The sequence below is a fragment of the Urocampus carinirostris genome, chromosome 1 (genome assembly GCF_059441175.1).
Source record: "Urocampus carinirostris isolate Australia breed hairy pipefish chromosome 1, RoL_Ucar_1.0, whole genome shotgun sequence".
Classification (NCBI taxonomy): Eukaryota; Metazoa; Chordata; class Actinopteri; order Syngnathiformes; family Syngnathidae; genus Urocampus; species Urocampus carinirostris.
The window spans coordinates 63,704,761-63,728,081 of record NC_142349.1 but is presented as its reverse complement, the minus strand read 5'-3'; the positions used below and the strand labels follow the sequence as shown (position 1 = coordinate 63,728,081).

Sequence of the window (23,321 nt, the reverse complement as noted above, 5' to 3'; positions counted from 1 at the left end):
CAGTTCAGGGTGTTCCCTGCCCACTGCCCAAAAAGATAGCTGGGATGGGCTCCAGCACCCCCCGTGACCCTACTGAGGATAAGCGCTGTAGATAATGGATGGATAGATGAATGACCTACTACTTTAAGTGTAATTGTAAATGCTGCTTTCGTCAAAAATGAAGTGTTTCAGGCATGTTTTTATAATGTTGTCCGCTGCTGATCGAACAATACACTACAATCACTTTCAACTGAGTTTTATCTTTATTTTTTTCGTATTGCCTCAACTCTTCTCGAGTTAATCGCTTTTTCTGTTTTAATGTTCGTAATATTATTTTATGTCTACTTGTATATGGTGTCTTACTTCTATTTTCAGCTCAGTAGCCTAGATGGTAGTGCGCCCGCTTTGAGACTGGGAGGTCGCTGGTTCGCGCCTCGGCCGAGTCATACCTAAGACTTATAACATTGGTAAAATGGCGGCGCCCTCTGTTGGCTGCGGCTGCATCGGCTCGCTACAACGGGTCAGGTGTATCGACATTTCGTTCTTACAAAGAATGACAATACAAAGGAAATTATTATTATTATTATTATTTTCACGCTGGCAACGGTGTGGACAACAAAAAGTGCAGGGAAATGCAGTCCTTTACTGTGCATAGGATGATAAACACTTGAATTGAATTGAATTAACAGGTTAGCTAAGCTAAACAATAGCTAGCCAGAGTTGTCAGTACGATTTTTCTGTTATAGAACCATCACTTGAAGTTGACTTTGTTTCCTTATCCTCACTGTAAATGTGGAACTGGAGTCGTCCAATTTCGTTGTCACAGCATATCCCATGTTGTGACAATGACAATAAAGGCATTTTCTATTCTATTCTATTCTACTAAAATGAAACTACAGAGTGTAAATAACATACCTGTCAAGCTCCAGGGCTCCATGCCCTTACAAATTGTCATATTTTCCCTTACAAAATAATCTTACACCATATTTTTTTTTCAAACGTGTTTATTTATGTAGTTTAACATGTTATACTGTACATGTGTTTCCTAATATCATATATATTGTTGATTAACATTTTGTTGTGAGATCCTGAGTTGCTCGACACGAATGAGGTTTATTATAATAAAAGTTGAAAAAGAAGTAGCTTGGACGTTCATCGTGGAAGGAAAAAATACATGCAAATGGAATTAAGTAGAAGAATACATTTTTTAATTCAAATTATGAATTAATTTTCTGCATTAAATTATTGTTGGTAATATACTGTTTAAAGCACAGGTGTCAAACAGGCGGCCCGCGGGCCAGATCAGGCCCGCTAAGGGATTGAACATTCAGAGAAGCGCAAGAGAAAAACAAGCTTCAGGTTGAAATATGTCAACTTGATGTTGCGAAAGCCAGGTGCCTCGAACAAAGACACTGTACTTGTATTTATTTCTCTCTCTCTCTCTCTCTCTCTCTCTTTCTCTTTTTTTCCACCCCTTTTCTCCCACTCTGTCGCTTTCACTCTCTGTGTCTCTCTTTTTCTCTTCCTTTGTTGCTTTGTCTCTTTCTCTCTCTTTGTCTTAACCTCTTTTGCTCTAAAGTCCTTTTTTCCTTTTCTCTTTCTCTGTTCATACCCTTTGCACTTTCCTTTCTCTTATCCCTCCTTCTGTCTTTCTATTTCTCTTTGGATTTCTTTCTTCCTCTCCCTTTTCTTTCCCCTCTCTCAAGACATTTTTTTTGTTTTTTTCTCTCCCTATCCCTCTTTTTCTTTCTTTGTCCCACCCTCTCTCCTTTTCCCTCCCTCTTTCTCTTATTTCTTCATCCCTTTTTCTTTCTCTTTAATCTACTAGCCCGGCCCCTGACATAGTTTTTGTTCTATCATGTGGCCCCCGAGTTCAAATGAGTTTGACGCCCCTGGTTTAAAGGGATAACCACAAACCTGTCCTTTTTCATTTTCTCCTTTTATACTTCCTTTTTTTCTTAACTTCTTTATACAACAATAATGATTCGTAATATAATGCATCAAAGCGTTTGAGCCGTTTGAGAGCCGGCTCTCTTGAATGAGTTGAGCCGAAAAAGCCGGTTCTCTAAAAAGAGACTGACATCCTTTCACTACACAACTACCACATGAAATCCGATGTTGAATGATGCATGATGAGAAATCCCCAGGGGGCAGACGCATGGGCACAGTAGCATCAAACCGCTTGCTTCGTTTGCAACGTAAAAAACGATACAGAGATAGAGGCTACCGCGGCGAACTGGTTTGACTCGATTGATTTGCCGTTTCGTGATAGTCGGTGTATACTGGATGCTACCCATCATTGACAAATTTGCGTTTTTCCGTACAGAGGACACATTAAAATGCATCATAAACGTACTTTGTACGGCAAAAACGTACAGGTTGACAGCTATGAAATAAACAAAAAAACAAGCCTGAAGAAGAACTCATTCAGACACTTTTCTGCTTCTAACATTTTCCGGCCTTCAAAAGACGAGCAGATGTTCGGAAAGGGACTGGCTCCCACCGAAAGAACACGGAGCCGTGGGAGATTCCTGTAGCAGGTATTGATTTGGAGGTACAGCACTTGGCTGTAAAAAGAGAAAAAAAACAAGATAAAGTTAGCTATTAACTTTTTTTTCAGAGGTCAGTCTGAGCCCGTTGAATTGCAAACAGAATGGAAAAAAAAACGCCTGAGCGTGTGATGGACTCTGGAGTATTGATCTGTTTTTTTTTTCTCTCCCTCTGAAAAAAAAAAGCAAAGTATTCCCCGGCGATCGGAGATGTTCCCGTCGACTCCCTCCAAGGTTGCTGCGGGCTAGCGTAGCTTTGGAGGCCGACACCTGGCAGATGCGCGCTTGTTTTCCGATACACTGTGTTCGTTTTTCTTAGGCGACGGGAAAGAAAACACGGGGGCGAATTTGCTACATCCAGGCGTGGCCTTCGTGAGGAGAATGACGTTTTGGACAGGAACTGACCTTGAGGGGCTGCGTCATCGGACTTAACCGACTCGCACTGGTAGAAAAACCCAATTGTTTGGTTGGCTAAAATGATTCTGTTCTTTAAATAGGAGTTAATACACCGTTTTGATGGCCGAATTCAAACATTTTTCAAGCACTTGGGATCAAGAGATCGCAGTTCGAATCCTGGCTCCTCCCTGTTACATGTGGAAGTGTCCTTGGGTAAGACACTAAACCCCTAATACCCCCAATAAGCAGGTTAGCGCCTGTCCATTTTTAGGGACAAATTCAGACACTTTTCAAGCACTTAGAAGGCTAATTTTTCCAGTATCAAAGGAAGCAATCCAATGCCGATCAATAACTAAAGCTATTTTGCCGCTAGCACGTACTTTGTGCTAATTTGAGCTGTTCGGGGCGGCAGTGGCTCAGTCAAGTCAAGTCATTTTTATTTGTATAGCCCTTAATCACAAAGAGTCTCAAAGGGCTTCACAGGTTATTACACAGACTATTTTTTCAGACTATTATTACATCATCTCCTGATCTGGAACAAACATGAGGGCAAGGAAAAACTCAAAAACCTCAACATGAGGAAAATGAAAAAACCTTGAGAAAGGACCGCACATGTGGCGGCAGTAGCTCAGGAGGTAGAGCGCTCGTCTTGGGATCAAGGGGATCCCAGTTCGAATCCCGGCTCCTCCGTGTTATATGTCGAAGTGTCCTTGGGTAAGACACTGAACCCCTAATACCCCCAATAAGCAGGTTAGCACCTTACATGGCTGCAAGGCTGCTATTGGGAAATGTGGAGCACAAAGGGCTTCACAGGTTATTATTATTTTTTCAGACTATTATGACACCATCCCCTGATCTGGAACCAACATGAGGGCAAGGAAAAACTGAAAAAACCTCAACATGAGGAAAATGAAGAAACCTTGAGAAGGGACCGCACATGTGGTAATCCCCCTTTCAGGATTACCAGACAGCAAAGGATGTTGCAATCACAAATAATACAGAGATATTGTCCAAGAAAAGTACAGGGATCAAGAGATCGCAGTTCAAATCCCGGCTCCTCCGTGTTACATGTCGAAGTGTCCTCGGGTAAGACACTGAACCCCTAATACCCCCAATATGCAGGTTAGCGCCTTACATGGCTGCAAGGCTGCTATTGGGAAATGTGGAGCACATTGTAAAGCGCTTTGGGAAGTCTTGACTTGAAAAGCGCTATAGAAATGCAGATTATTTCATTTCATTCCTATCTATGATCTTTTTATGTCAATGACCTGCTGTAAACTGACATAAATTTTGCCATTCAGCTTTAACAATGCACGCACAGCATGGCTTCGTCACCCTTGTTTACAAACACAGATGGGTGTTGGGACATAATGGAGTTCAATACGGAGGACAAAAGGAAAGAAAGCAGAAAAAGAAGCCTAATGTGGACTCATTTTATTGATATTGATGGCTCCAAGACAGATTGCATTCAATCGTAGAGTCTGCTGATCTTTTCTCTTTTTTTTTTTTTTTTTAATATTTTGTGCGTGTTTTTCGGGGGATCTGTGTCGAAATGGGTAAAAAATACAAAATACAATTTTATCATTTATTTAAAGCACTGAAGAGCTCATATTTTTAACTTTTATAGTTTGACATTTTCAGGGACCGTGTTGTTGATCGACTTTAAATCTATTCAGTGTGTAAAGAGCTAAAATTGTTTTGTATTTTACAAAGGTTATTTTGGAGAACAGTGAAAATTTTTAATATTTTGGATTACTAATTACTTAATAATTTGGTGCATATTTTTTGATTATTATAGATAATATTGGAAAAAAAAAATCATCTGGGAAGGCCTTTGGGAGCCGAATGTTCTGGCTCTTTTCAGTGAGCCGAGCCAAAAGTGACAGTTTTCTAAATAGAGCTGTCCTTTTGGGTGCAACCAGTAGGGGGCAGTGATGCTTCATATGACAAAGCCATTACGACAATCCCCCAGAGCAGTAGTGTCTACGTCATTTTCACACTTTTGAAAAATAAATGTATTTATTTATTGCGTGGTTAATAGTCAGAGACATAGCAATGGTAACAATTTCAAGAATATTCAAGCACTTCACCCAAAATTAAAGCATTTTTAAGGAGTTTAAGCACCTGTAAAAACCCTGTTAAATTGCCTGATAGTAGAAAAAAAAAACATTTTTTTAAAACAATTCTAAATGTTGCAAACGAAATCAAAAACTTTTTTTTACAGTGATAAACACGTACCAAAAACTCTGGAGTAAGACATAAGATCACTCAAAACTAAGTGAAAAAAAGTAATATCAAAAACATACAGTGTTCCGAAAGTTATAGGCACATTTGAAGTCCCTATGCCCCTTTAAAGGTGTTATCCGCAACTTCAAAATATTCTACTCCCTGCTGCCATCTTCTGGCTCGAATAGTCATTGCAAGCCAAGCAGCTCTCTTAGACGCGCTCGGAAAAATTATTTTCATCTCTTTGTGGGTTGGCATTTGGACTGTATTAGAAACAGTCCTTTTCTTACTTTCACCATTTTCATCATAGGAAAAAGGAAAACCTCGAGCAGGTGCGTCAACCCCTCCCCCCCTCCTTTTTTCCAGCTTATTGCGCTCAGTGGCTGGAACACCGCTGATAAAAGTAATATAAAAGCAGATAGGTGTGGTGAAAAATAAAGGCTATTTGAACTCAGTTGGCCGTTGTTAACATACACTCAATAGAGAGAAAATATTTAAGGACACCTCAAACTATTAACTCGTCTTCATTCATGCAAATTTTGCTTTGCGTCATCTGCTACAAGACACGTGAACTCTTCTTTCCACGATGCTTTTAATGTACGTTTACGTTTTGTAGCATCAGAAAATGTGGTTAGCTTCTTTTGAATCTTTCTTCTGGGGCTGAGGTTTTGGCTTGATTCCTGGATGATACCTATAACTATGAATTGTAAGATAAAAGTTTTGTAAGGCTATTGATTTTTCATTACTTGGCCGCGATCCATTATCCCTGGTCGACTATTGCTGTGAGCGGGTGTCGGCAGAGCACATGTTAAAAACGGGCGGGATCTAGCCGAACCTCAAAAAACAAGGGATTACTGTATTTCATTTTGTGTTACGTATAAAATATTGGTTGGTTGGATCCCTTAACCACTAGAGTCGTAGGGGCACCATTTCCTGTTGTGTGTCTTGGGTAAGTACAGCCTGGTGGCGCCCATCCCTTACCAGGCCAACATATTTTTCCACCTGGTCTTGAACCGGGGACCTTTCGTTGTAGACTCCTTAAATATTTGAAATACCTTAAAACAAAAATGGTACCGCCACAGATATCTGGTATTATTTTGATTTAAATATGATTTTTCAAGCAGTTCAGTAATTTTGAAGTCCGACAGGCTTTTGACAGGAAAATAAGACAAAGAATACTTAAAATGAGCAAACCCTTATATAAGAGCTCTTAAGCCCAAGTTTGAACCGAGCAGGCCCTGAAATTTATGTAAATGTTTACGTTAACGTTTGGACTGGGCTTCTCTCTCGCTGCCTTTTTTTTTTTCTTCAATCATCCACCTGCCATTGTTTGTTCCTTTTTCATGATGGGCTCCCCAACTCCTCCCGTGTCTTCCCGCCTGAATAATAAAAATGAAAGATTGTGTTTGTTCGGGCTCGGGTTAGAATGGGCCTAAATACCCACGGGCTCAGGTCGGGTCGGACTGTATTTTTTAGGCTCCATTTTGCTCCTACCTTTATACCATAAACTCTTATTTTATGAGGGAAAACAGGTTAAGGAAACGAATACCTGAAATGATCGAAATTATAAGGACAGTAAGAAAATTGAAATAAAAATCGCCGGGTGACTGAAAGCAAAAGCTTCTAAGAAGCAAATGCTCGGAAGCAGGTGAAGACAGTGGGTCGGCGAGGTTTTGTTTGCTTTGCTCAGGCTTCAAACGCGACAAGAGTTTGCGCTCGTTGATTAATGACGTCTACGCCATTGTTAAGCCTGCAGGCAGAGCTGTGAAATTCATCACGTCTCAATAGAGAAGAAAGACTACCGCGATTGCTCTTAAAGGGCCACAGTGGAATTTTTGGTCCAGAAAAATGAAAATTATACAGGAAAAATACAACCTTGTTTCCTAAATCAATTTGCTTATTTTTAATCTAATTTTTCTTATATTCATATAATGTTAAAAATAATAACATATTGCTATTTAAGGTCAACAAAAACATAGTGCCAGAAAACATCGAAAAATTATTGACTCGGAAAGAGGGAAATTATAATTTAAAGGGCTGTAGTAAATTAATAATCCCAAAGGTGAGAACCACCAGGAAAAGGATGTGTGTGTCTGTGTGTGGAGTCAAACTTTAGAACAATTTACAAGACGAGATCAAGCAATGTCCAACTATTCACTTGTTTGAATTTAAATACAAAAAAAACATTACTGACGGTTGTTTTTATTTTAAGGTTCGGAATAAAATTTTCACTCATTCATTCATTCATTCCTTCATATAAAGTGATGCTTGTTCTCATTTATTTTATTTTCAAAATAAATCCATTCATTCGTTCAGAATAATCATTTTAAATTAACACAGTCACTGAGTAATATTTGACCAAGAGATGTCACTGAATTGTGTAGTGCAACAGGAAACGAGTGCTACAAAGAAACAATAGAAACCATGGAGACTCAAAGTGACCCAAAAAGCTTTTTGGGAAAATAAGAAAAACAAGAGTTAAAATGAGCAAACAGATCTGCCATCAGACAATTTTGCTCAAAGTAATTTTTCCCTCACTTAACAGAAAAAACTAATGAACAAAACAGTGTAACAGAAAACGAGTGCTACAAAGAAACAATAGAAACCATGGAGATTCAAAGTGACCCAAAAGGTTTTTGGGAAAATAAGACAATACTTCAAATGAGCAAACAGATCTGCCATCAGACAATTTTGCTAAAAGTAATGATTTTTTTCCCTCACTTAACAGAAAAAAAGAACAAAACAATGTAACAGAAAACAAGTGCTACAAAGAAACAATACAAACCATGGAGACTCAAAGTAACCCAAAAGTTATTCGGGAAAATAAGAAAAAAAACACTTGAAATGAGCAAACATAACTGCCATCAGACAATTATGCTCAAAGTAATGATTTTTTTCCCCTAACTTAACAGAAAAAACAAATGAACAAAACAGTGTAGCAGAAAACGAGTGCTACAAAGAAACAATAGACTTAAAACCAGCAAACGTAACTGCCATCAGACAATTTTGCTAAATGTAACAAGGAAAGATCCTTAAAATGAGAAAACGTTTTTTTTTTGTTTTGTTTTTTTGCACAGCAGTACTATTTGAAGGTGGGAGGTGTCCTGAAAAGTTTCAAATCAAATATTTTCTATTTTAAGTATGTGTTTACAATGCCCAATTAAGTTCAAAGCGCCTATATATATATATATATATGTAATTTGGTCAGTTACGGCAGAAACAACAACAAAAAAAAACACGTCTGGGTTGCAATCTGGCACTATTCTCCACAATATGGTTGCTCCGGGGCTGTCTAGCAGTATAGAGCTCACATTTCACGCAATTTGTAAATATGTGTTTGTCTATGTAACCGCCATCTTGAATGGTAACATGATCTGAAAACGTGACGTAAACAACTCGTAGCAGAACTCAGGGTTTTGTTCACATTTTTCCTAGCCAAATTCAAGCACTTTTGAAGGATTTTCAAAGCCAAATTTTCATTTTCTCCGGAATTAATCTTCATAATTCATACAAAATCCTTGCCCTAAAACATATTTCGTGCTGCCCTGTTTAGGTGTAGTATGCATCTGTCTTCTTTGACGTGACCCATAGGGGTCTATTATGCTTTGTAGGACTATGTCACAGGTGTGAAACAGGCGGCCCGCGGGCCAGATCAGGCCCGCTAAGGGATTGAATCCGGCCCGCGAGACAACGCTCAGAGGAGTGCAAGAGAAAAAGGAGCTGCAGGTTGAAATGTCAACTTGATGTTGCCAAAGCCAAGAGCCTCTCACAAACGCTGCACTTGTATTACTTTCTCTCTCTCTCTTTTCTACCCCTTTTCTCCCACTCTCTGTCTGTCTCTTTTACTCTCTGTCTTTTTAACTTCTTTTGCTCTAACTTTCTTTTTTCCTTTTCTCTCTTCCTACCTTTTGCGCTTTCTTTTCTCTTTTCTCTTTCTGTCTTTCTATTTCTTTTTGGATTTCTTTCTTCCTCTCCCTTTCTTTTCCCCCTCTCTCACGACTTTTTATGTCTTTTGTTTCTCTCTCTCTCTCTCTTTCTTTTCCACCCCTTTTCTCTCACTCTGTCTCTATCTCTTTTACTCTCTGTGTCTCTCTTTTTCTCTTCCTTTGTTGCTCTTTGTCTTTCTCTCTCTGTGTCTTTTTAACTTCTTTTGCTCTAACTTTCTTTTTTCCTTTTCTCTCTTTTCTCTTTCTTTCTTCCTACCCTTCGCGCTTTCTTTTTCCTTTTCTCTCCTTCTGTCTTTCTATTTCTCTTTGGATTTCTTTCTTCCTCTCCCTTTCTTTTCCCCCTCTCTCACGACTTTTTATGTCTTTTGTTTCTCACGCTCTCTCCCTCCCTCTCTCTCTTTTTCTTTCTTTGTCCCGCCCTTTTTCTCTTATTTCTTTCTTTCTCTTTTTCTTTAGTCTACTAGTCTGGCACCCGACAGAATTATTATTCTATCATGTGGCCCCAGAGTTAAAATGAGTTTGACACCCCTGGACTACGCGATACAAACTAATGCCAGCCGCTGTTCATCACGAGGAAAGAAATGAAATTGCAAAGCGAAGACAGAGCTGTGTATTCTATAACATATGAATAACCTATATTTTATGTTGACAATATCTCTGTATTATTAGTTATTGCAACATCCATTGCAGCCTGGTCATCCTGGAAGGGGGGGGGGGGTTACCTCATGTGGGGTCCCTTCTCAAGATTTCTTCATTTTTGTCATGTTGAGGTTTTTGAGTTTTTCCTTGCCCTCATTTAGGTTTTATATCAGGGGATGGTGTTAATAATAGTCTGTTTTGCAATAATCTGTGCAGCCCTTTGAGACTCCTTGTGATTAAGGGCTATCAAAATAAACATCACTCGACTTGAGAAACATGGCAACAATTTCAAGCATTTACATGCACTTCACCCAAATTTCAAGCACTTTTCAAGCCTTAGCAAACACGACATTGAGATTCAAGGATCTTTAAGGATTTCAAGCACCCGTACGAAACAGACGATGCAGTCAAACACTGCGTTCTGCAATAAGGTTAGCGCCAGGTATGCTTGTTTTAAGAGCACTTGTTAAAAACGGGTGGGATAACCTAAGGCTATTTGAACTCAGTTGGCCATTGTTAACATATACTCAATAGAGAGAAAATATTTAAGGACACCTCAAACTATTAACTCGTCTTCATTCATGCAAATTTTGCTTTGCGTCATCTGCTACAAGACACGTGAACTCTTCTTTCCACGATGCTTTTAATGTACGTTTTGTAGCATCAGAAAATGTTGTTAGCTTCTTTTGAATCTTTCTTCTGGGGCTGAGGTTTTGGCTTGATTCCTGGATGATACCTATAACTATGAATTGTAAGATAAAAGTTTTGTAAGGCTATTGATTTTCCATTACTTGGCCGCGATCCATTATCCCTGGTCGACTATTTCTGTGGCCGGGTGTCGGCAGAGCACATGTTAAAAACGGGTGGGATCTAGTCTAAACTCAAAAAACAAGGGATTACTGTATTTCATTTTGTGTTACGTATAAAATATTGGTTGGCTGGATCCCTTAACCACTAGAGTCGTAGGGGCACCATTTCCTGTTGTGTGTCTTGGGCAAGTACAGCCTGCTGGCACCACTCCCTTTCCAGGACAACATATTTTTCCACCTGGTCTTGGACCGGGGATCTTTCGTTGTAGACTCCTTAAATATTTTGAATGCCTTAAAACAAAAATGGTATCGCCACAGATATCTGGTATTACTTTGATTTAAATATGATTTTTCAAGCAAAACAAGTTTTTTGTCCAGTCATTTTGAAGTCCGACAGGCTTTTGACAGGCAACTGATGGGAAAATAAGACAAAGAATACTTAAAATGAGCAAACCCTTATATAAGAGCTCTTAAGCCCAAGCCTGAACCGAGCACGCCCTGAAATTCATGTAAATGTTTACGTCCACGGTTGGACTGGGCTTCTCTCTCGCTGCCTTTTTTTTTTCTTTAATCATCCACCTGCCATTGTTTGTTCCTTGTTCATTATGGGCTCCCCACCTCCTCCCGTGTCTTCCCGAATAATAAAAATGAAAATTTGTGTTTGTTCGGGCTCGGGTTGGAATGGGCCTGAATACCCACGGGCTCAGGTCGGGTCGGACTGTATTTTTTAGGCTCCATCTTGCTCCTACCTTTATACCATAAACTCTTTTTTTATGAGGGAAAACAGGTTAAGGAAATGAATACCTGAAATGAGCGAAATTATATGGACAGTTGATTTTCTGTAGGGGGGCAGCACGGCGGGGCAGTGGTTAGCGCATGTGCGGCACAGTTCATGTCATGGGAACCTCCTGTGTGGGTTCAAATCCAGCTCCAGACTTCCTGTGCGGAGTTTGTATGTTCTCCCCGTGCTTGCGTGGATTTCCTCCGTGCACTCCGATTTCCTCCCACATTCCAAAAACATGCATTTCAGGTAAATTGTCCGGTCCAAATTGTCCCTAGGTGCGAATGAGCGAGTGAGTTGTCTGTCCCCGTGTGCCCTGCGATTGGCTGGCAACCAGTTCAGGGTGTCCCCTGCCCACTGCCCGATGATTGCTGGGATGGGCTCCAGCACCCCCGCGACCCTACTGAGGATAAGCGGTGCAGCTAATGAGATGAGATGAGATTTTCTGTAGTGTGCCATGTCAGCGAACCGACGGCAATGGAAGAAAATCTAAATAAAAATCGTTGGGTTGGAATGGGCCTAAATACCCACGGGCCCAGGTCGGGTCAGACAGGTATGCACCGGGCTTAAAAAGTAAGAAACGGACACGATTGAGTTTATTCTTATCCCTGCGGCTTAAAGTCCAGTGCGGCTTATACACACACAATTTGGTTGAGTTCTGAAATTCTGCTGCTCTGCATTCTAGGATTTACAGTCATTAATTGATCGGAGCATTACGAGTCGTACCACAACATCAAACTCACACTTGACACTTTACCGCCCAGGCAAAGGTTACACCTTCGCCATTTCATAGAATTATTAAGTAAGCAATTATGATAACGCACCGTTTTAAAGATAATACCACGATAAGGTTCTGCAAAGCTCACATTGCTCCGTCCAGGGAAAATCAATACTGCTTATTCCCCGGAATATAATAAATAGCAAAAACATGGAGTGGAAAATAGAAAGAGAGATCAAAAACTAAGATTTCATCGCAACATATATAGAAGGATTTGTCTTTTTTGTATAATCAAAGCTCATAAACCTTGAATGACTATAGATTGATAAAGGCTGTTTAAAGTGTCATCGAAACGATAAGGTTTGCACTGTAAATGTGGCTCGCAAATGGCGGCCCGGTGATAAGGACGACAAGCACTTCATCGGTCAAAAGCCACTCCAACACAAATATACCGTTTCGTGCCGGCATCAATCGAGTAATAGAACAACGCGCGGTCTTAAGGATGAGCGGGGAGTCGGTTTTAAAATTCGGAAATAGTTACCTCCCGTCTCGATTACTGTAATGCACTACTCTCCAGTCTTCCGATGACCAGACTCAAGAGTCTTGAGCTGGTACAAAATGCCGCAGCGAGGATTTTAACTAGGACAAAAAAGTCCGATCACATCACCCCAATTTTGGCTAACCTGCATTGGCTCCCTGTTAGCCTTAGATGTGAGTTCAAGGTTCTCTTAGTATTATACAAAATCATACATGGACTTGCTCCCTCTTATTTTGCAGATCTGATTTCCCCCTATGTTCCGGCCCGAAGCTTTCGTTCTGAGAGCGCCGGTCTTCTGGTGATCCCAAGAGCCAAGAAGTGTGTTCCGCTGGTTCGAGAGCGTTCTCCATCCGGGCACCGGTGCTGTGGAATGCTCTTCCCCCTGAGATCCGATCTGCAACCTCAGTGGAAATGTTTCAATCTCAGCTTAAAACTCACTTCTACTCTATAGCATATGAATAACCTAAACTGCTTATGTGTAATAACCTGTGAAGCCCTTTGAGACTCTTTGTGATTAAGGGCTATACAAATAAAAATGACTTGACTTGACTTTCAGATTCAGTCAGTGGAAATGGGTGAATCGCTTTGAAAGGGGAGGAGAAAATAATCCGCACACCTCATTTGTGATTATAAATCAATATAACATTTGGTTTGATTTGCTCCTCAGTCAAACTAAGTTTGAAATCACACGGCTGAGATTCAAATATTTTATTGCCGACCATGAAGTCAAGACATTTTTATTTGTATAGCCCTTAATCACAAAGCGTCTCAAAGGGCTTCACGGGTTATTACACAGACTAATTTTTCAGACTATTATTACACCATCCCCTGATCTGGAACCAACATGAGGGCAAGGAAAAACCTCAACATGAGGAAAATGAAGAAACCTTGAGAAGGGACCGCACATGTGGTAATTTTATTTTACGATATTCCGTACATTTTCGGAAGTGTGGAGTTGTAAGCTGTGTGGGAAAACCATAGTAAAATAAGAAAACTATTTTACGTTGTGCGGAGTTGTAAGCAATGACAAAAATCGAATAAAATATAATACCTAAAAAGAGCCTATTTATTTCTCAATGGAAAACTAACATTTTATTTGAATTTCAATCTCAATATTTCTTGTACTTAGTGTATTTTTTTTCTCTAAAATGTAGAATTAATTCCTAGCATGGGAAAAAAATAATAATTAAGAAAATGAAAGATAATTACTTTTTCTATTTTACCATTTTTTCTTAAATTTAAACCGCACTTTTTGCCACGTTATATTTGTAATTCCTGTATTTTTTTCACATTTTAAATCGATTTTTGGCAGTCGGGAGCTGGAAAATATATCGTAAAATGAAAGTAAAATATTTATTTCAACAGGCAAAATTATTGGCCCATTCAATAAATAAAAAACTGCTGGTTTTTTTATTCTTTTACTTCATTCCTCAATTTATAATTGGACTATTTGGAGTTTCAAGCCAATAAAAAAATATATAAGAAAAAAAATGTTCAGCCAGAGAAATAAGATCTCTTGAAAATCTCTGGAAATACTTTTACATTTTGATTATTTCTAAAGTGACTTACTGTAAGATATGATGAGGAAAGGACTGGTTGAGGAAGCCTCTGGAGCTATTTAGGACACTGGTCTCCTTATTAGCCATTGCATTCATCCAGTCGTCCCCTTTTTTGGGATTTTGGTTATATGCACATTTTCTGATGTGAAGTGTTGCATGCCTATAAAAACATTGACAGCTTTTGGGGACATTTTCCTGCTATACTCTTCCCTTCTCTCATGAGGGGTCGGGGTCAGTTTGGGAGACAAAAAGTGTGATGATTGCGGGAGTGCTTAAATGCAAAAAAAATATATTGTTTTCCAAAAGCCAAAATCAAAAACCCCTGGGCTTTTGGAAGTATTAATAGCCAAAACACCCATTTTTAAATAGTTGCTTCTCAAGGTTTCTTCATTTTCCTCCTGTTGAGGTTTTTGAGTTTTTCCTTGCCCTCATGTCGGTTTTAGATCAGGGGATGGTGTCATAATAGTGGTTTGCAATAATCTGTGGTCTGTGCAGCCCTTTGAGACGTCCTGTGATTAAGGGCTATACAAACAGGGTTGGGTAGGGTTACTTTAACTTGATTACTTTTGGATGACTCCAATACCAAAAATGCTAATAAAAGACAAAAGACACTAAATATGAATAAAATGATGACTCACAACACGTGGTAAGCTTTCTCTCCTGACTTTGATCTCTTTGATCTCTGGCCAAACGAACATAAAATGCGACAGAAACAAAATGAAAAGAAATCCAAACGGCTTGCCGACATCATTTTTGCTGTTCCATGTATTCCATTACTTCCCTAGCCTGCGCAAAATGTAGTCATTTTATTCCTATTTAGTTTCTTTTGTCTTTTATGAGCATATTTGGTATTGGAGTAATCCAAAAGTAATTGAAAGTAATCCAGTTAAAGTAACCCTACCCAACCCTGCAGGTATGTAAAAGAAAAGTGTGTTATGGTATGTGAAAATACAAAAAATCAAAAGGATCTCTGGTATTATTATTATTATTATATTATTATTATTCAGGGGGCCGTACCACATGTGGAGGAGTGCCGCATTCGGCCCGTGAGCCGTAGTTCTGCAACCGGTGTTATAAGGAACGGTAAAAACTGCACATCAGATACGGAAAAAAAGTAGATCGCTAATAATAACAAGAATAACGGAGGAGAAGTGCTTGGAACACTTTGCCCCGATCGATACAATAAAGCAATCAGCCACGTCAGTGGGCTAGCATGTTTTTGAGGCCATTTTATGACTTTACGGCTTGAGGTGGGGTTTTGCAGCTTCTCGGCTCCGACTCCGCACCGTCCACCCGCAAATACAACCTGTTGACATTATGGCGTTGTTTTTAACCGAGTGGGGGGAAAAAACAGATCGGGGTCGTTTTCCGAGAAAACTGGCCACAAAGTCCAAAAAGCGCTCGTTTTGAGGAGGCGCACACAAATCCAGAAAGCTCCTCAAATGGAGCTTGAACTTTGCTCAGCCTGACCATAAAAAAAAAAGAGAAAAAAAAAAAAGTCAGACAATAAATGCGAGCAGGCATGAACTGCGTGACATAGAGAAAGCAAAAGGACCTTCAGACAGTCCACGATCAATTCCTCCAACATGGCACCCGGCGGACAAGATGGAGGAAAGGGACTATTGATACCTGGAAAACATCTCAAAAACATGGGCGTAACCAGCCCGTTTGAGGGGGTGCTCAAGCACCCCCGAAATATAACCCAGACTCCGCCCCGAAATTATAACATTTTTAAAACTCTCTTTTCCTTAATAAGGTTTCTTCCTCATGTTGAGGTTTTTGAGTTTTTCCTTGCCCTCATGTTGTTTCTAGATCAGGGGATGGTGTCATAATAGTCTGTGCAATAACCTGTGCAGCCCTTTGAGACTCTTTGGGATTAAGGGCTAGACCACTGGTGTCAAACAGGCGGCCCCCGGGCTAGATCAGGCCCGCTAAGGGATTGAATCCGGCCCGCGAGACAACACTCAGAGAAGCGCAAGATAAAAACAAGCTGCAGGTTGAAATATGTCAACTTGATGTTGCCAAAGCCAGGTGCCTCGAACAAAGACATGGTACTTGTATTTCTTTCTCTCTCTCACTCCCCCCCCCCCCCCCCCGTTTTCTCCCACTCTGTCTCTTTCACTCTCTGTGCCTCTTTTTCTCTTCCTTTGTTGCTCTTTCTCACTCTGTGTCTTTTTAACTTCTTTTGCTCTAACTTCCTTTTTCCTCTTTCTCTCTTCATACCCTTCGCGCTTTCTTTACTCTTTTCTCTCCTTCTGTCTTTCTATTTCTCTTTGGATTTCTTTTTTCCTCTCCCTTTCTTTTCCCCCTCTCCCACGACTTTTTACCTTTCGTTTCTCATGCTCTCTCCCTTTTTCTTTCTTTGTCCCACCCTCTCTCCTTATCCCTTCCTCTTTTTCTTATTTCTTTATCTCTTTTTCTTTCCCTTTAATCAACTAGTCCGGCCCCCGAGAGAATGTTTTTTCTATCGTGTGGCCCCCCCGAGTCAAAATGAGTTTGACACCCCTGGGCTAGACAAATAAAAATGACTTGACTAATAAAGGACAGGATAGGCTTGAATATGATACAAAACTAGCTACCACGGTGTAAGCTATGGGTGGGCAAAAGGAGTGGGAGTTCTAAATTTTGGCCAAGGGCCCGACAATGGACCCCACTATGATTTTTTTCATTTACGAAAAAAAAATACACGCACATTATAGAATAGAATAGAATAGAATATTGGTAAAAACCCACATTAAACCCCACCCCGACATTTGCATATTAGCCTATTTTTATTTCAGTGTGTATTTTCCGTAGCACTATTTAAATACTCTATATCAACACGTTAAATGGGGTATTTATGTATTATATTCCTTTTACTTTATTATTGTTTTATTTTCAACACAAGGATACTTCTGAAAGTGTGAATTTCCCTACGGGGATGAATAAAGTATCTATCGATCTATCTATTTTTGTAGTATTATTGTAGTTCTATTTTTGTCGTAATTCTGTCGTTTTGTTTACTATGTCTGTCATAATATTTATGGGGTAGTATTTATGTAGTATAGTATGACTGTAGTGGTTTTTTGTATTTCTGTAGAAGTATTTTTGAAATATTTTCATAGTAAGAGTTTTGCAATATTTCTCTTGTATTTCTGTAGTATTTAGTAATATTACTGTAGTTGTATTTGTGTAGTATTTCTGTTGTAATATTTGTGTAGTAGTATTTTTGTAGAATTTCCGTAGTAAAACTTTTGTGGTATATTGGTAATATTTTTGTAGTGTTACTGTACTTCTATTTTGGTAGTAACTCTGTCGTTTGGTTTACTATGTCTGTAATTATATTTATGCGGAAGTATTTTTGTAGTATAGTATTACTGTAGTGTATTTTTTTGTATTTCAGTAGAAGTATTTTTTAAATATTTTCATAGTAAGAGTTTTGTAATATTTCTCTTGTATTTCTGTAGTATTTTGAATTATTACTGTAGATGTATTTTGTTTCTCGATTACTTGTTTCTGTTGCAATAATTGTGTAGTAGTATTTTTGTAGAATTTCCATAGTAGAACTTTTGAGGTATATTAGTCATATTTTTGTAGTATTACTGTACTTCAATTTTTGTTGTAACTCATTTTGTTTACTACGTCTGTCATAATATTTATGTGGTAGTATTTATGTAGTATAGTATGACTGTAGTGGTTTTTTGTATTTCTGTAGAAGTACTTTGGAAATATTTTCATAGTAAGAGTTTTGCAATATTTCTCTTGTATTTCTGTAGTATTTAGTAATATTACTGTAGTTGTATTTGTGTAGTATTTCTGTTGTAATATTTGTGTAGTAGTATTTTTGTAGAATTTCCGTAGTAAAACGTTTGTGGTATATTGGTAATATTTTTGTAGTGTTACTGTACTTCTATTTTGGTAGTAACTCTGTCGTTTGGTTTACTATGTCTGTAATTATATTTATCTGGTATTTTTTTTGTAGTATAGTATTACTGTAGTGTTTTTTTGTATTTCTGTAAAAGTATTTTTGAAATATTTTCATAGTAAGAGTTTTGCAATATTTCTCTTGTATTTCTGTAGTATTTTGAAATACAGTATTACTGTAGATGCATTTTTGTAATATTTCTGTTGTAATATTTGTGTAGTAGTATTTTTGTAGAATTTCCGTAGAACTTTTGCGGTATATTGGTAATATTTGTGTAGTATTATTGTACTTCCATTTTTGTAGTAATTCGGTTGTTTTGTTTACTACGTCTGTCATAATATTTATGTGGGAGTATTTATGTAGTATAGTATTACTGTAGTGTATTTTTTTAGTATTTCTGTTGAAATATTTTTGAAATATTTCCATAGTAATAGTTTTGCAATATTTTTGTAGTATTTCTGTAGTATTTTGTAATATTACTGTAGTTGTATTTTTGTAGTATTTCTGTTGTAATATTTGTGTAGTAGTATTTTTGTAGAATTTCCGTAGAACTTTTGTGGTATATTGGTAATATTTTTGTAGTATTACTGTACTTCCATTTTTGTAGTGATTATGTCGTTTTGTTTACTACGTCTGTCATATTTGTGTGGTAGTATTTATATAGTATAGTATTACTGTAATTTTTTTTTGAGTATTTCAGTGTAGTGTTTTTTTTAGTATTTCTGTAGAAGTATTTTTGAAATATTTTCATAATAATAGTTTTGCAATATTTCTTTGTTATTTCTGTAGTATTTTGTAATACAGTATTACTGTAGATGTATTTTTGTAGTAGTTCTGTTGTAATATTTGTGTAGTAGTATTATTTGTTCTAGTATTACCGTAGTGGTATTTCTATAGTTTTTTTTCCTTTTCGGAATTTAAGCAAAATGATAGATTAGTTCCCTGTTTTCAAGCACTACATTCGATATTAAGTTTTGTAGTAATTTATTAGTATTTTTGTATCAGTGTTTTTGTTTTAGACACACAGAGCTACATTGAAGACAAAATTGGCACCCCCAATTTTTTTTATGAGTAGTACTTTACTTACTATTATAAATATTATCATTATATATTGACACTTTTTATTTGGTGGACCATAAAGAAAAAGCCTGCCGGGCTGCGGGCCGTAGGTTTCCTACACTTGGTGTTATCTAGTGTACTGTTGAAAGATCCTATTTCACTTTAAGTGAAATAATAATTATTTTTGTATTTATAATTAGCTAGAGCTTTTGGGCTGCTGAGCCTAAAATCGCCCCTGCTTAACAATATATTTAGGAAAATGTTCGCATCAGTGAACAATTTGCTACAACTTCCATGCCAGCTATAGTGGATAGCCTCTACTGCCATCTAGTGGAGGAATCTCAAACTGCACCAAATGAAAACATTTAGTACACACTTTTGTCGTTTTCGTTCGTGAGTCTGATAAAAAGAAAAGGATGCATCAGGGAACTTTAAATGTTTAAAGGGATTTGGGAAAGAAAGTGCAACATTTAACACCCGATATGTAGTTTTTTTGGTATTTTTGCATTGAAAACCAACACAAAAAATTAAAAAAAACTTTAAAAGAAAAAAAGGCCAGTAGAAAGGCTATTTGACAAGCAGGGTTGGGTAGGGTTACTTTAACTTGATTACTTTCAATGACTTTTGGATTACTCCAATAGCAAATATGCTAATAAAAGACAAAATAAACTAAATGGGAATAAAATGACTAAATTTTGTGCAGGCTTGGAGAGTAACGGAATACATGGAACGGCAAAAATGATGTTGGCAAGCTGTTTGGATTGATTTTCATTTTGTTTCTGTCGCATTTTATGTTCCTTTTGCCGGAGATCAAAGCCAGGAGAGAAAGCTTACCACGTGTTGTGAGTCATCATTTTATTCCTATTTAGTTTATTTTGTCTTTTATTAGCATTTTTGGTATTGGAGTAATCCAAAAGTAATTGGAAGTAATCCCGTTAAAGTAACCCTACCCAACCCTGTTAACAAGAATTTCAGTGATATCTTATTTTTTTGTACCAGCAACTCATTTTATTTATCGTATATCTTTCTCGTTTTTGAATGAATCTGGTTTTTAATAGATTATTAATTTTTTACCCTTAAATTACGTTTTTTCCCTTTTTTAAATATTTACTAAATACTTTAATAAAAATATTTTCAAGGATTTAATCCATGTTATTAAATAACAATAATTGATAGAATTATTATTCCTTTTAAACTGTAAACATTATTTTGAGAACTATATATACACGGAGCAAAACTAACAAATTTCTGTTAACTTTCCTTTTTCGTTTTGTTTGTTTTAACGAAAAAGGTAAATTACAGAAAATAAGAAAAAAACGATCAAATAATAATAATAATAATAATAATAAGATATATTGCATCTAGCAATTGAGAGGTAAGATCCGAGGTCTACTACAAGATTCTTGACCGCTTGGCTTGGCAAAACCGAAAATACATTTTGTGTATTATTTGTTATTTCACTAAAACAAATATGGTGTAAATTAAAAAAAAAATATATGCAATAATTATTTTTTCCATTTTGATAATAAATTGACTAAACAGTGACATAATATAAAGATATCCTATTTGACTAAATAAGAATAAAAATAATACAATTATTTATTTCAACATCTAAGAACTATTTTGACTTATATAAAAGAATACAATCTTTTTTTTAAATGATCTACACTGAGAAAAAATGATTACATGTCAGATTTTTTTCATCATTGTACTAATCTTTTTTTTTTAATAGAAAAGTGAAATAAAAACTACTATACACAAAGCATAGCATTCAAATTTTTCTAAGAATCAAGAAAAAAAAACACTAGCTGAGTTCCACTGCAAATTAGACCCATTGGTTTTCATTTTCCTTTTTTGGACTAAAATACATTGTGCAATAAATATAATAGGGGAATACATCTTTTGTTGTGCATCTATTAAATTTATTTTTTCTTGTTAGATAAAAACATGTAAAAACGGTGCAAAACTATCAGGCGAAGGTGTATTATATTCTACTACAAAACGGACTATAGCAAAATTTAAAATAATTTTCTTGTTGAACATATGGAATATATTTTTTTCCATTGCTGTTGTAACTCCTATTAAGACAATGGCATCATTTATTTATCCAGTTGGTGTATGTGGTGTTTTAATCAATGCGTTGAACTTAGAGAGGAATACTACCGTAAATTCCGGACTATAAGCCGCTACTTTTTTCCCTAACTTTCAACCCTGCGGCTTATTCAGTGATGCGGCCAATTCATGTCATTTTTCTAACGGCCGCTAGCGGCGCTCGAGTGTTGCTACCATTAACTGCCCTGTCAAAGCTATATTATTATTATTAAAGCTGTGAAAACTCTCTCGGTGTACCGTCTTTCTTTGTAGATATGTGTAACCCATGTATAATATGTATTAGCAACTGTATATTTCTGTAATGTATTTATTTTAGACACTTGTTCTGATATGTTTTGCACGGGTGGACGAAAAATGAGGGGCGGAACAAACGCGGGGTGCCGAGTTTAAGTGGGGGCCGCTAAAGGTGAGGGACAGACAAGGAAAAAAGAGGGGGTAAAAAGTTGGTTAAAGAAAAAGGAGTTGCGTGAGTAAATGTGTTCATCTGATATATTTTTCCCACCCTTACCTTTAGAAATATATACTTTTTTCCTTGGATTACTTTCAACGGGACCCGGACTCTGCAGGTCTGCATCAAACCTTAAGTATCGGTATCATTTTCCGATCATTTTGCCGGCTGTGATTTTTGGACTGTAGACTTTAATGAAGGACATTTAGTTTCAATCGCGGGTTTGGGTTAATTTTGTGTTTGTGTTACATGTTTAAATGTGGGCGCATGCGGCTTATATACAGGTGCGGCTTGTGTATGTACAGTTCTGTATCGTGCAACCGACTCAATAAGCCCCCAAAAATGTTAGTATGCGACAAAAGATACCAGGAAATAAAAAAAAATGGATATCTTGTGAAAGAATTGTAAGAACAAAGTTTGTAGGCCGTACAACCTTTGCAATAGTACATGAGTCAATTCATTCAAAAGAAAAAAAGAATTTTGCATTGCCGGAAACTCAGCAAAATGTAACGTGATGTCAAGTTTTGGACCTATTTGATAATGAATTATCTTGCCACACTTGGGATTATGGTTGCTCACTGTTGTTTCAAGCGCTGCTCACCGACTCTATGTGAACGCTCAGACCCCTGGAAAATTACAGGGAACATTGCTAGGAAGTCACTTATCTGATTGTGTGGGCGTATCACTGCTACAATATTACAATTTCTCCCATTTTTTTTGCAGGATCTTTGGGTAAAAGAGGCGGATTTCAGCAACTCCTTAAAACGCTACAGCACGCTTCCACCTTTCTGATGAAGAGCAGTGCTAAGGTGTAAACCATTGCAAAAATTACTGGATGGTGTGTTAAAAAAAGAACACTCGGAATTTGCTTCAAAGTCACTTATCTGTTTGTGGGGGTGTACCACTGGTACAATATAATTTTTTTTTCTGCGGTGGCTGTCATTTTGCAGGATCTCTGCGTGAAAAAGGCGGAGGTCAGAAACGAGTTCAAACGCTACAGCCAAATTCTTCTCTCACCGACCAAAATGAACCCAAAACTGCCCAATCCAAAAACTACCCCCAAAAAAGAAAAAGGTGTCAAAAAAAAAAGAAAGACTCCCCTAACCCCCCCAAAAAACTACACCAATAAACAACAGTCACCCAAAAAAAAAAAAAAAGAAATGAAAATGTAAAAAAATGAACCCCCAAAGAAACGACAAATAACTTAAAAATTGCAGAAAAATGACTGAAAACCGACAAAAAGTACTTAAAACACAACAAAAATCGCCCAAATATACTCAAATAACTGATCCAAAAATGACCAAAAGAACATGAAAAACAAGTAAAAAAACGACGGAAAAAATGACCAAAACCACATTAATGCATTTTTAAAAATGTGTATTTTCAATGAATGAATGAAAAACTTATTTCGAACATTATAAAATAAAAACAGGACAAAAGCAATGACTCAACAGCAATAATGTTAACATAACATAAAAGGAGTAGTAAGAAGCAGACGCTTATTTTCCCTCCCCCTTCATCTTCCCTATTAATTACATTTCACAAATAGCTCTTTTCTGTCTAAATACAACACAATCTCAAAGATACACACATTACATAGGTCAGATATCAAAAATTATAATAATAACAATAGTCACATATTTTATACACTAATCAT

At 37.3% G+C, this 23,321-nt stretch overlaps 1 long non-coding RNA gene across 1 annotated transcript; it reads left to right on the top strand.

Annotated features, from left to right (window-relative positions):
* The first annotated feature begins 2,719 nt into the window (after positions 1–2,719).
* LOC148376526 (uncharacterized) lies at positions 2,720–22,483 on the top strand. The gene is made up of 3 exons (XR_015847097.1): positions 2,720–2,973; positions 3,071–3,137; positions 22,388–22,483. It is a non-coding gene; the product is annotated as an uncharacterized LOC148376526 (long non-coding RNA).
* The last annotated feature ends 838 nt before the right edge of the window (positions 22,484–23,321 follow it).